We start from the raw sequence: 11,352 nt of genomic DNA, 5'->3' as shown, positions 1-11,352 counted from the left end.
AGGAATCCAGTCACTTTGTTAACGTTCCCTTGTTTTTAAAGCGTGTGACACAATTATTTCCCATAATTCTGATTCAGTGTTTAAACTAACAAGCTCATTCAAGTCTAACTGGCAGACGGAGGTAGCTATAGCTAATTCTATCGAAGCTTTACTGTAGCATTACAGTCAAGGTGACAAGTCAGTGACGATGAAAGTTCTATTCGAGGAACTAGACTTTTCAAAAGGATTTTCAAAAGGCAGGAGGCCAAACAAAGAACTTCAGGTGTTTGAATTTTAGCAGACAGACAAGTTATGGAGGTTTGGTCTCATTATTTCTGTCAAATTCATTCACACGAATGTTTTTCTCCTGGTGCTAAAAGAAGCTGAATGAAAAGTGTTTTCTCGCTGATTGATTGTGAAACTTTTTTGCCGTTTCCAGTTTAAAAGTGTTGATGATGAGAAACTGAAGTCTGCTCTCGGTCGGAGACGATAATCCTCAGTTTACTGCCTTAACTGTCAATCAGATGCCAAAAAAAGTGAGCGTGCTGCGTCCGATCTTTCACTGACTGTGTCTTTAAATTCCCTCTGAAGCAGCAGAGGAAACAGATCAGAGGATTTACGTCTAATTGGTTAAAAATCGACTGTTTCGCTTTGACTCTGTGGAAGTTTACGTTTACATGACAACTTGTAATGTATTGAAGTCGATTATCGTGTTGAAGCGTCTGCACACTGGGAGAGAAGGTACCGGGCGTTTGTTTGAAGCCGTCAAGTGAATCATTCAACGGAAACATGAAACTCTTTTGATAATCGTTTTCAGCAAAACTGACAATCACCCTGTTCCGTTAGCTTCTCCAGTATGAGTCTTCTTTGTTGGACCAGGACGTTAAAGTTCTGGTTTGAAGGAACTCGATGGGTCGGATCGACGTGTCTCACGTTCTAAGACGACCGTGTTTGATTCACGACCGAAACGTTCTCTACCGCTCTCTCACGATCGTCGACTTTGATCGGAAACAGTCCAGAAACCAAATAGTTTGGCAGCGTGAACTTCTGACTTGATTTTAAACCAGTGAAAGTTCTGGTTTGACTGAACTCGGGGGGTCGACGGTCCAGAAACTCTCAGTGTGTAGAGGTTTAACATCCTGTTCATCGGATCAAAGCTGATTCCTTCAGAGTAAAAGCATTTGTGCGTTTGAAGTTTCCGTGACGGTCCAAGACGTTTCCAGCTGCTGTGTGTCTGCTGCTTTCATTGGTTGTATTTGTGTCTGGACCAGTTTGAAGCTTTATTTCCATTAGTGACGTGTTATAAGCTGATCCTGCTGCTGATGAATATCAGAAGCTGAAGCACTTATGTAGAATCACTGGACATTATTCATGTGTAGATTTATTTGAAGCTTTATTTGAGCATGTTTTCATTTTTTTGTATTTATACACTTAAATTTTTGATATATCAAATATTTCCATCAGTATTTACCCAGAATTCAGTTGTATAGAATTATACTGTATTTTGTATTGACTCATTTTTATTTTTTGACTCTTTAGCTATTTGATTTTTTTTATTGCCGCCTGGAGTCGTGTGACGAATCAGAGCAAATGAGTTTGAACTGCTGACGATATCAACTCTGACTGACTGTTGTGTGTTCTTCTGACTCCAGGTCAGACCAACACAGATTGTTTACATCCTTTATTCCTGCATGTTTGTATTTTCTGATGCTTCGTGACGCAAAGTGACCTGATTTAAGGCCGTTTGTCCACTGGGCCGCAAAGGATTCTGGGGAATAATCAGCAGTGTGGTGGCCTGTTAGTACTGATGCAGTACGGCCTCAGAAGGAAGTGTGATCTTGAATGGACGTCTCACAAGAAATAAATGAAAAACAGTAGAATTGAATCTGTCCTCTGGATCATATTTAAGTTTTGAAGTCACTGAATGGTTTTAACTCTAAATTTATTTGAATGTTAGGAAAGAAGATCAGTGGAACTGTGACCTGAAAGAAATCAGTACAAACACTTCAAATCTGAAAAGTGTTTGTTGACGTCAGGGAGCGTTTCACACCTCGATTGTTTCAGTTCAGTCTGGATTTAAATATCAGGTGTGAAAGGTTCCTCAGACCAAACGCTTCTGTTTTTAAAAAGGACTCAGCCAGTTTGTATTTTCAACATTAGTCCGACAGGTTTCAATCAGTCTGTTGAGACGTCCGTTCAAACATGAAGTCTCTTCTGTGGACAGACCCAGTGGACTCACACACGCTGAGAGTTCAGAGTGCAGATCAGAGTTTTCTCCAAAGTGCCTTAATGTTGTGTTGAATTATTGATCGGTCCATTACCCAGCATGCTTTCAGAGAGGAGACCAGCGTCGCCCGACTCTGCTGGAGAAGTGAAGTGATCATGTGGTAGAAGAAGACATGTCCACTGTTGTTAATCATCACATGTTGTTTCTCCACTTTGTTTTCAAGTTTAAACTACAAGTTGTGATTTTTGTGGCATGTTGTAAATTAAAGGCTCATTGCACCAACGTTGTGTCTCCTGATTCAGCAAACACACTTAATACACACTTAATACACACTTAATACACACTTAATACACACTTAATACACACACATAACAACACAGTTTAGGTTCAAGCCATACTTTCAAAAAAAAAGCCCTTCAATTTGAATTCCTAGTTTTTCTAAATATAAATTACGAGACGTCAGAGGATGTTTTTCAAACTTCATCATATGTAGTTTTTCACAGCTATGCTGATGTTTTTATCCCCTTTATTGTGAAGCCTCCTGAGACAAGAGGAAACAGTTCTGTAAAGTGTCAGTAGATGGCAGCATTGTAGCACACACACACACACACACACACACACACACACACACACACACACACACACACACACACACACACATATACACACACACACTCACACTTTTATAACCCTTAATTATATTTGCAGTGTACACGTGTATGAATTCTTCCAAAGAACTTTATATACATATATACTTAATATAACTTAATATATATAAACAGTATATATATATTTATACAGTATATATATATATATATATTTATACAGTATATATATATACTTAATATAACTTAGTATATATATATACATATAATAAATTGACTTTATTACTGTTGCCATAGAAACCAAATATAATATTTCTACAGTAAAGGGAAAATATGAGAGAAAACATCAGAATTCATTCACTGACCTCTGATCCCTTTACTGACATCATCTCTTCAGCGCCACCTAGAGTTTAACTCTGAACTGACTCATTCACATTTAGAGCTCGTGTCGTGCTCCCTCCATTCAAGACGATGCACTTCGCCCAGCAGTGTGTTGCTGAAGGGCACTGAGGCAGCGGCGTGTTCACACCCTGATGGGGGCGTCGTCATCTCTGCCCTTTCACCATCTGACAGACACCCCCCCCCCCCCCCCCCCCCCCCCCCCCCATGTGTCAGCGTTTCTTCTTCGTGCGTCAGAGACTAAACTTCACAACTTCTTTGCTTCGTGTGTTTGTGTCATGACGGAGGAAGCAGAGCCGTGACCCCGGCTGTCCGTCTGGATGCAGTATCCATGGCAACATGAGAGCAACGCCTACTCACTTTCATCTTTCAACTTCCTCGCATCAAACCTGCAGGTTCCAGAACCAGTGAATCACCGTCCACATACTTCTGACCTCATCACGTGTCACCAGTTCTGTCTGAGTCGTCCATGTCGTCCTCGCTGCTGCAAAGGCTGCTGGGAAACAGATGGTTGATTAGCTTTACGTTGCGCTCGAGTCGCTCCAACAACTTCCACTGAAACACGTCTGGTTCCACGTTTCACTCACTGACGTCGTTGAATCGGTTGAGTTTTGCTCCGCCCCCATCACCCTCCGCCTCGTGTCCTCGAGATGAAGTCGTCATTGAAGTCGTCAGCTGAAGCTGAAGCTCTCGATTTAACAGTTGACCTGCTTCTGACCCTGAGGTCCAGAGCCCTGGTGGTGAGGTCACAGAACAGCTGCTGATGAGGGAACATCTGTCCTGATTCACCTGCTGACCTGGGATCAGAGGAAGAAGACGGACGTGTTTGATGGACATGAGGTTCGTGACGTGTTTTTAAAAACAGTGTTCCAGTATTATTTATTATTCAGTGAGAACGTCTGCTGCTGACTCCCTGCGTCCAATTTAGTTTGTGTCACAATGATGTTTTCACTTCCTGTTTGCTCCGAGGCACGTCTCCATGGTAACAAAGAAAAGATGAGGGAGGTCACCTGGAACCGAGAGTTCCTCCCCTTCATCTTCATCATCTTCATCATGATAAGTTGAGTTAAACAGATCTGAGTTAGAAAAGAGGAATTCTGTCATTTAATAAAAGTTTGCAGAATTTAAAGATTCATTCAAACTCAACAGTTTCTCTGTGTTTGGTTTGAAGTTGATTGACGGGACTCAGACCTGTGACACAACATATAGAACTCCTGCTTCCTCCTCATATGATTCACTCTGTCATCACACATTAGGACAGACAGGAATCGAACCACCAACCGTCCGTGGAGGGATCCGTGTACATCCGTGTGTTTCCTGCTCAGAAGCTTTAATCAGCGTCACACTTCAAACACCCTGCAGTTGCTTAGCAACAGAGAGTCGTGCTGGCGGCTCATTGAAGAAAGAAACTCAGTGAGTCTGTGGCTGAGCGTTAGGTAGATTTCCCAGAAGCCTCTTGGCTTCAATAATGGACAGAGGGTTTTCTCTGTGATGTCACAGGTCTGAACTCCTCCTCTCTGACAGAAGTGGGAGGATTTAAAACACATTGTCTGTGTCTATTCTAAAAGTTTAAATATCGTCCTCCAGACGTCTCGAAGGATTCTGAACTCTCGTCTTTTATATTTGTTGTAAATGTTTTTAATTTATTTTCTGCTGTTGCATGAACAGAGTTCAAATCTGCAGTGAAGTCGTATCGATCCTGCGACGCTGCAGCAAACTGCTGTTTTCATGTGAAGAAGAAATATCTCAAATATACATTTTAAATGATTCACTGAAGTTAAAGTGAAGATATTTCAACTCTTGTTTGTTCGACTTCACTTTAATGAAATGAACACGTGCGATGATGTTCAGAGCTGACTTTATTATTATATTTATATTTAGTTCAATTCCTCCTCGTGTTTTCTCACTAATGTGGATTTTTCTCATCTTATGTAAATGTGACCTGATTCCAGCATGAATATGAATCATTGAATAATCTGATGAAAATAACTTGAACAACAAACTGTGACGTTTAAACTCACAATGACATAAATACTTTTATTACTGAAATCGATTATGATACAAACTACACGTTAAAATATCACTGTACGATAAAAACTACTCGTTAAAATATCACTGTACGATACAAACTACTCGTTAAAATATCACTGTACGATAAAAACTATACGTTAAAATATCACTGTACGATAAAACTACACGTTTAAATATCACTGTACGATAAAAACTACTCGTTAAAATATCACTGTACAATAAAAACTACTCGTTAAAATATCACTGTACGATAAAAACTACTCGTTAAAATATCACTGTACGATAAAAACTACACGTTAAAATATCACTGTACGATAAAAACTACACATTTAAATATCACTGTACGATACAAACTACACATTTAAATATCACTGTACGATAAAAACTACACGGTTTCTCCAGGAACCTTTAAACAGACCCTGTGAGTCCAGGGGACAGTTTTAGGCCGAACACCAGCAGAGAGCACATGAGGTGAGTTCAGCTGCTGCAGAGACACTTTAAGTTTGGAGTCTTTTTACTTCAGCCTTGTACTTGTGATTGTGTACTTTTACAATGGTGAAGTACTCTTTACATTGTAGTAGTACTTTTACTGTGTTTTTGATTGTTTTGTGAGGACAGGATGTTGTACTATTTGACCAGCCATGTAGAAAGTTAGCATGTGTGCTGTGATCACGTTTATTAGCATTTGCATTGCGATGTCGTATGTTAGCATGTGTGCTGCGATGTCGTATGTTAGCATGTGTGCTGCGATCACGTATGTTAGCATTTGCGTTGCGATGTCGTATGTTAGCATGTGTGCTGCGATCACGTATGTTAGCATTTGCGTTGCGATGTTGTATGTTAGCATGTGTGCTGCGATCTAAACTCTTGTTCTTCAAAAGCTGCTGCAGATGAAATGTTTTACTTTTCCTCCGTCCACACAACTGACATTATGCTAATGTTTCACGTGTTGCTTCCAGGAAGTTGTTGACGCAGGTTCCTGTGGGCGACCTTCGACCTGATGACACACAGGAAGCTGCTGTCTCTGCTGCACCACAGCTTCCTGCCAGGTATGACCACCAGGGGGCGAATGAGTCCGAATGTTTTTATTCTCCAGCTTCACAAAGAGAAAAAACTTTGAACTGAAGAGCTTCAGATACACTTCAGAGGATCTCAGTGCATCCTCTTCATCCTCTTCATCCTCTTCATCCTCCTCATCCTCCTCATCCTCTTCATCCTCTTTATCCTCCTCATCCTCCTCCTCCTCTTCATCCTCCTCATCCTCCTCATCCTCTTCATCCTCCTCATCCTCCTCATCCTCTTCATCCTCTTCTTCATCCTCCTCCTCCTCTTCATCCTCTTCATCCTCCTCATCCTCTTCATCATCCTCCTCCTCTTCATCTTCCTCATCCTCCTCTTCATCCTCTTCATCCTCTTCTTCATCCTCCTCATCCTCTTCATCCTCTTCATCCTCCTCATCCTCCTCATCCTCCTCATCCTCTTCATCCTCCTCATCCTCTTCATCCTCTTCATCCTCCTCATCCTTTTCATCCTCCTCATCCTCTTCATCCTCCTCATCCTCTTCATCCTCCTCATCCTCCTCCTCCTCTTCATCCTCCTCATCCTCTTCATCCTCTTCATCCTCCTCATCCTTTTCATCCTCCTCCTCCTCTTCATCCTCCTCCTCCTCTTCATCCTCCTCATCCTTTTCATCCTCCTCATCCTCTTCATCCTCCTCATCCTTTTCATCCTCCTCATCCTCTTCATCCTCTTCATCCTCCTCATCCTCCTCCTCCTCTTCATCCTCTTCATCCTCCTCATCCTCTTCATCCTCTTTATCCTCTTCATCCTCTTCATCCTCCTCATCCTCCTCCTCCTCTTCATCCTCCTCATCCTCTTCATCCTCTTCATCCTCCTCATCCTCCTCATCCTCTTCATCCTCCTCATCCTCCTCCTCCTCTTCATCCTCTTCATCCTCCTCATCCTCTTCATCCTCTTTATCCTCTTCATCCTCTTCATCCTCTTCATCCTCTTCATCCTCCTCATCCTCCTCCTCCTCTTCATCCTCCTCATCCTCTTCATCCTCTTTATCCTCTTCATCCTCTTCATCCTCTTCATCCTCCTCATCCTCCTCCTCCTCTTCATCCTCCTCATCCTCTTCATCCTCTTCATCCTCCTCATCCTCCTCATCCTCTTCATCCTCTTCATCCTCTTCATCCTCCTCATCCTCTTCATCCTCTTCATCCTCCTCATCCTCTTCATCCTCTTCATCCTCCTCATCCTCCTCCTCCTCTTCATCCTCCTCATCCTCTTCATCCTCTTCTTCATCCTCCTCATCCTCATCCTCCTCATCCTCTTCATCCTCCTCCTCCTCTTCATCATCCTCCTCCTCTTCATCTTCCTCATCCTCTTCTTCATCCTCCTCATCCTCTTCATCCTCCTCATCCTCTTTATCCTCCTCATCCTCTTCATCCTCTTTATCCTCCTCATCCTCCTCATCCTCTTCATCCTCCTCATCCTCTTCATCCTCTTCTTCATCCTCCTCCTCCTCTTCATCCTCTTCATCCTCCTCATCCTCCTCATCCTCTTCATCCTCCTCATCCTCTTCATCCTCCTCATCCTTTTCATCCTCCTCATCCTCTTCATCCTCCTCATCCTCTTCATCCTCTTCATCCTCCTCATCCTCTTCATCCTCCTCATCCTTTTCATCCTCCTCATCCTCTTCATCCTCTTCATCCTCCTCATCCTCTTCATCCTCTTTATCCTCTTCATCCTCTTCATCCTCCTCATCCTCTTCATCCTCTTCATCCTCTTCATCCTCCTCATCCTCCTCCTCCTCTTCATCCTCTTCATCCTCTTTATCCTCTTCATCCTCTTCATCCTCCTCATCCTCTTCATCCTCTTTATCCTCTTCATCCTCTTCATCCTCTTCATCCTCCTCATCCTCCTCCTCCTCTTCATCCTCTTCATCCTCTTCATCCTCCTCATCCTCCTCATCCTCTTCATCCTCTTCATCCTCTTCATCCTCTTCATCCTCTTCATCCTCCTCATCCTCTTTATCCTCTTCATCCTCCTCATCCTCTTCATCCTCTTCATCCTCCTCATCCTCTTCATCCTCCTCCTCCTCCTCCAACACGTCACAACTGGAGATTTCCTCCCTCGTTATCCAGCTCTCCTCGTTACGCACCCCCCCATCCTGAGGAACGACTCTGAGCTGGACCCTCGGAGATGTTGTGTGTCTGTTGTTGTGTGGTCTCAGACTCTCATTAGCACAAACACACAACTCGACCACAGAGTCACAGCTGGAGTCTTTCAACGTTAAAGAGCTTCTGGATTTAAAAGTCTCTCTTTCTACGCAGACCATTACCCACAATCCCCTGCAGAGCTGTTGAGGATTCCAGTGCTTCGCTGCAGCTGAACAGAAAACGTTTTAATGTCCACGACCAGAGCGGCTGCTCAGCCAATCAGAGTGAGGGTTGATGAGCTGCAGTCAGCCACCAGGGGGCGATAGAGACGCTGTGGCTTCACTTTAGGAGCCGTCACGTCGTTGTCTTTGATGTTTTGATGTAAACATGAACTCGAAAACGAATAAGCCCCTCCCCCCTCAGGATCTGTATGGCGGCTAGACGAGGTGAGACGAGTCGGGCCGAGCCTCCCTGAAATCCAGGTCACCGATTGGCTCCGGCTGCTGCTCGGCCTTCGCTACATGCATGACAGGTGGGGGGGGTTGAAGAGTGCAGTCACCATGGCAACACATTCCTCCCTCCCCTTCCTCCCTCAGTTCACGTCTCGTCTTTTTGCCGGTTTCTTGGATAATTGGAGTAATTAGCTCCCTCAGCTTAACTGCGGCAGGTTGGAGGTCAAAGGTCGTCCTGTCATTGATCGACATGACCAATCAAATGATCATTAATTGAAGAATCCCTCGTTAGTTAAATGAGTCAGTGTGTTTCTCTGCAGGCGAATCCTCCGCACAGATCTGAAGACCGAGAACATCTTCTTGAGGAGACACCTCGTTAAAACCATGACTTTCCTTCTCTGTCACTGCTGCAAAGGCTCATGGGACCTTCTGTGCTTCTTCTGTGTGTTTGAATTCTGAACATACGTGTTTGTGTTCAGTGAATCAACGACAGAACCCGTGAAACCGCATCTTCAACACAGAGCGGAGCCTCAGGTACATACGAGCTTCACTCAGAGCGGAAACTCAGCAGATTGTTGCCCCTGGTCTCACATTTAGTTTGTCAACCGCTGCACAGACACAGAGACACAGAGAGACAGAGAGACACAGAGACACAGAGACACACACAGAGAGACACAGAGAGAGACACAGAGACACACACAGAGAGAGAGACACACAGAGACACACAGAGACACAGAGACACACACAGAGAGACACAGAGACACAGAGAGAGAGACACAGAGACACACACAGAGAGACACAGAGACACACACAGAGAGACACAGAGACACACACAGAGACACAGAGACACACACAGAGAGACACAGAGACACACACAGAGAGAGAGACACACAGAGACACACACACAGAGACACACAGAGACACACACACAGAGAGAGACACACACAGAGAGAGACACACACACAGACACACACAGACACACAGAGACACACACTGATCATCTGGAGATAACCTCTGTTTCTGGTTCTCATTGGTTTTGATCTTAGTCTAAGTAAAGATGGACGACGTGACGGCTCGTAATGAGTGTTTGTCGTTTTCGTCTCTTCTCTGATGTTCGTTAGGTTCAAATGAGATATTTGATAAAAAGCTGAGACGTCCTGACGGACAGCCGACACTGACTCAGGATTGGTCGAGCACGTGTATGGGCGGAACCTTGTAACTGCAGCTCCATCCCATGACCGATGCTGCAAATGACCATCACCACAAGATGGCAGCGTTCGTATCAGAGATATGATTTATTTCCTGGAGGAAGTGATGTCGTCCATCTTTGTTGAGTCTGTCTCCACTTCCCCCAATATATCTCAGATATGAGCGCTGCCATCTAGTGGTGATGATCGTCCTCTGCTGATGGGATCATGTGACCTGGCCGCCACCTTCACTGGGACACCGTGGACGTCACACCAGCTGGTATTCTGCACTTTCATCACTGTCGACAAAAATGACCAAACCAAAGAGTCGTTATGTTTCAGGTGAAATTCTTTGACCAGCACAAGAAACGTTCAACTTTTCAACACTTTTCATTCGTGAAGAACAAAAGTTCCCATGACGTCGCAGTTCTGACCATAAACACGAGGACTGTCGACGCAGCGGCGTTTCTCCCTCGACCCGCTGAAAATAGAACAGAGTCAAAAAGGAGGTGAACACGTCGATAAAACAAAGACATGAAATCAGCATGAATTCAAATCAAGATTAAAAAGGTTTGAATCCGTTTTATTCTCTGGTTTTCTTTAGGAAACGTTTCATCTGGTGTGAAGGTTTAAAGATTTTGAGACAGATCAGAGTGTTTGCTCCAGGGCACTTCAGCAGACGCTGTGTGTGAACCTCTTCATCTCGTCTGCAGCCGAACGAACACGATCATCATCACAAACACGATCATCATCACAAACACTGACGTTCAACACGAAATATCACATTTCACGTTAAACAAGAGAGAAGATTTAAATATTAAAAGATTTAACGATGTGTTTCTCTGTAGTTTTAAACTAAATATTGTTAATATTTCCACCACAAAACCTCCTCCTCTTACTCCTCCTCCTCCTCCTCCTCCTCCTCCCCCTCCTCCTCCTCCCCCTCCTCCCCCTCCTCCTCCTCCTTCTTCTTCTTCTTCTTCTGCAGAAAACTGCAGATTTTCTGAGCGTTCAGATAAAAACTCACCTGACGTTCATTGTAAATGGTTTGTATTTTTGTATTTGTATATTTACATGTGCACCTGTAACGTCTGAAACAGTGAGGTAATATTCCACCGCTGTGATTGGATAGGAGCTGCAGGCTTCATAGGTGCATCTTGGGAAGTATCATGGCTGGACTCCTGCAGGAGAAGAACGGTTCATTCAGTTTCTGTCGCTGCAGGAAGACGTGTCTGGTTTCTGCTGTTTCTGTTGGACCGCAGCTTTTATAACAAACACGAATCAAGTGAAGTTTATTCATCAGATGGA

At 43.8% G+C, this 11,352-nt stretch overlaps 1 protein-coding gene and 1 long non-coding RNA gene across 2 annotated transcripts in view; both read left to right on the top strand.

The window, feature by feature from the left end:
* Positions 1-2,488, top strand: part of cmtm7 (CKLF-like MARVEL transmembrane domain containing 7) — an 8,867-nt gene extending 6,379 nt beyond the window's left edge. The window contains exon 5 of the mRNA XM_020109676.2: positions 1-2,488. This exon is cut by the window's left edge and continues 2,703 nt beyond it. The gene's annotated coding sequence lies outside the window, so the exon portion shown is untranslated.
* A 2,511-nt stretch (positions 2,489-4,999) lies between these two features.
* LOC138413472 (uncharacterized) lies at positions 5,000-10,956 on the top strand. Its single transcript, XR_011245829.1, has 4 exons — positions 5,000-5,712; positions 6,201-6,290; positions 9,178-9,391; positions 9,979-10,956. It is a non-coding gene; the product is annotated as an uncharacterized lncRNA (long non-coding RNA).
* Positions 10,957-11,352: the final 396 nt, after the last annotated feature.

The sequence above is a fragment of the Paralichthys olivaceus genome, chromosome 13, assembly GCF_024713975.1.
Source record: "Paralichthys olivaceus isolate ysfri-2021 chromosome 13, ASM2471397v2, whole genome shotgun sequence".
NCBI classification, from domain to species: domain Eukaryota; kingdom Metazoa; phylum Chordata; class Actinopteri; order Pleuronectiformes; family Paralichthyidae; genus Paralichthys; species Paralichthys olivaceus.
Note: the sequence above shows the minus strand (reverse complement) of the source record. Positions and strands in the feature narration are given on the sequence as shown.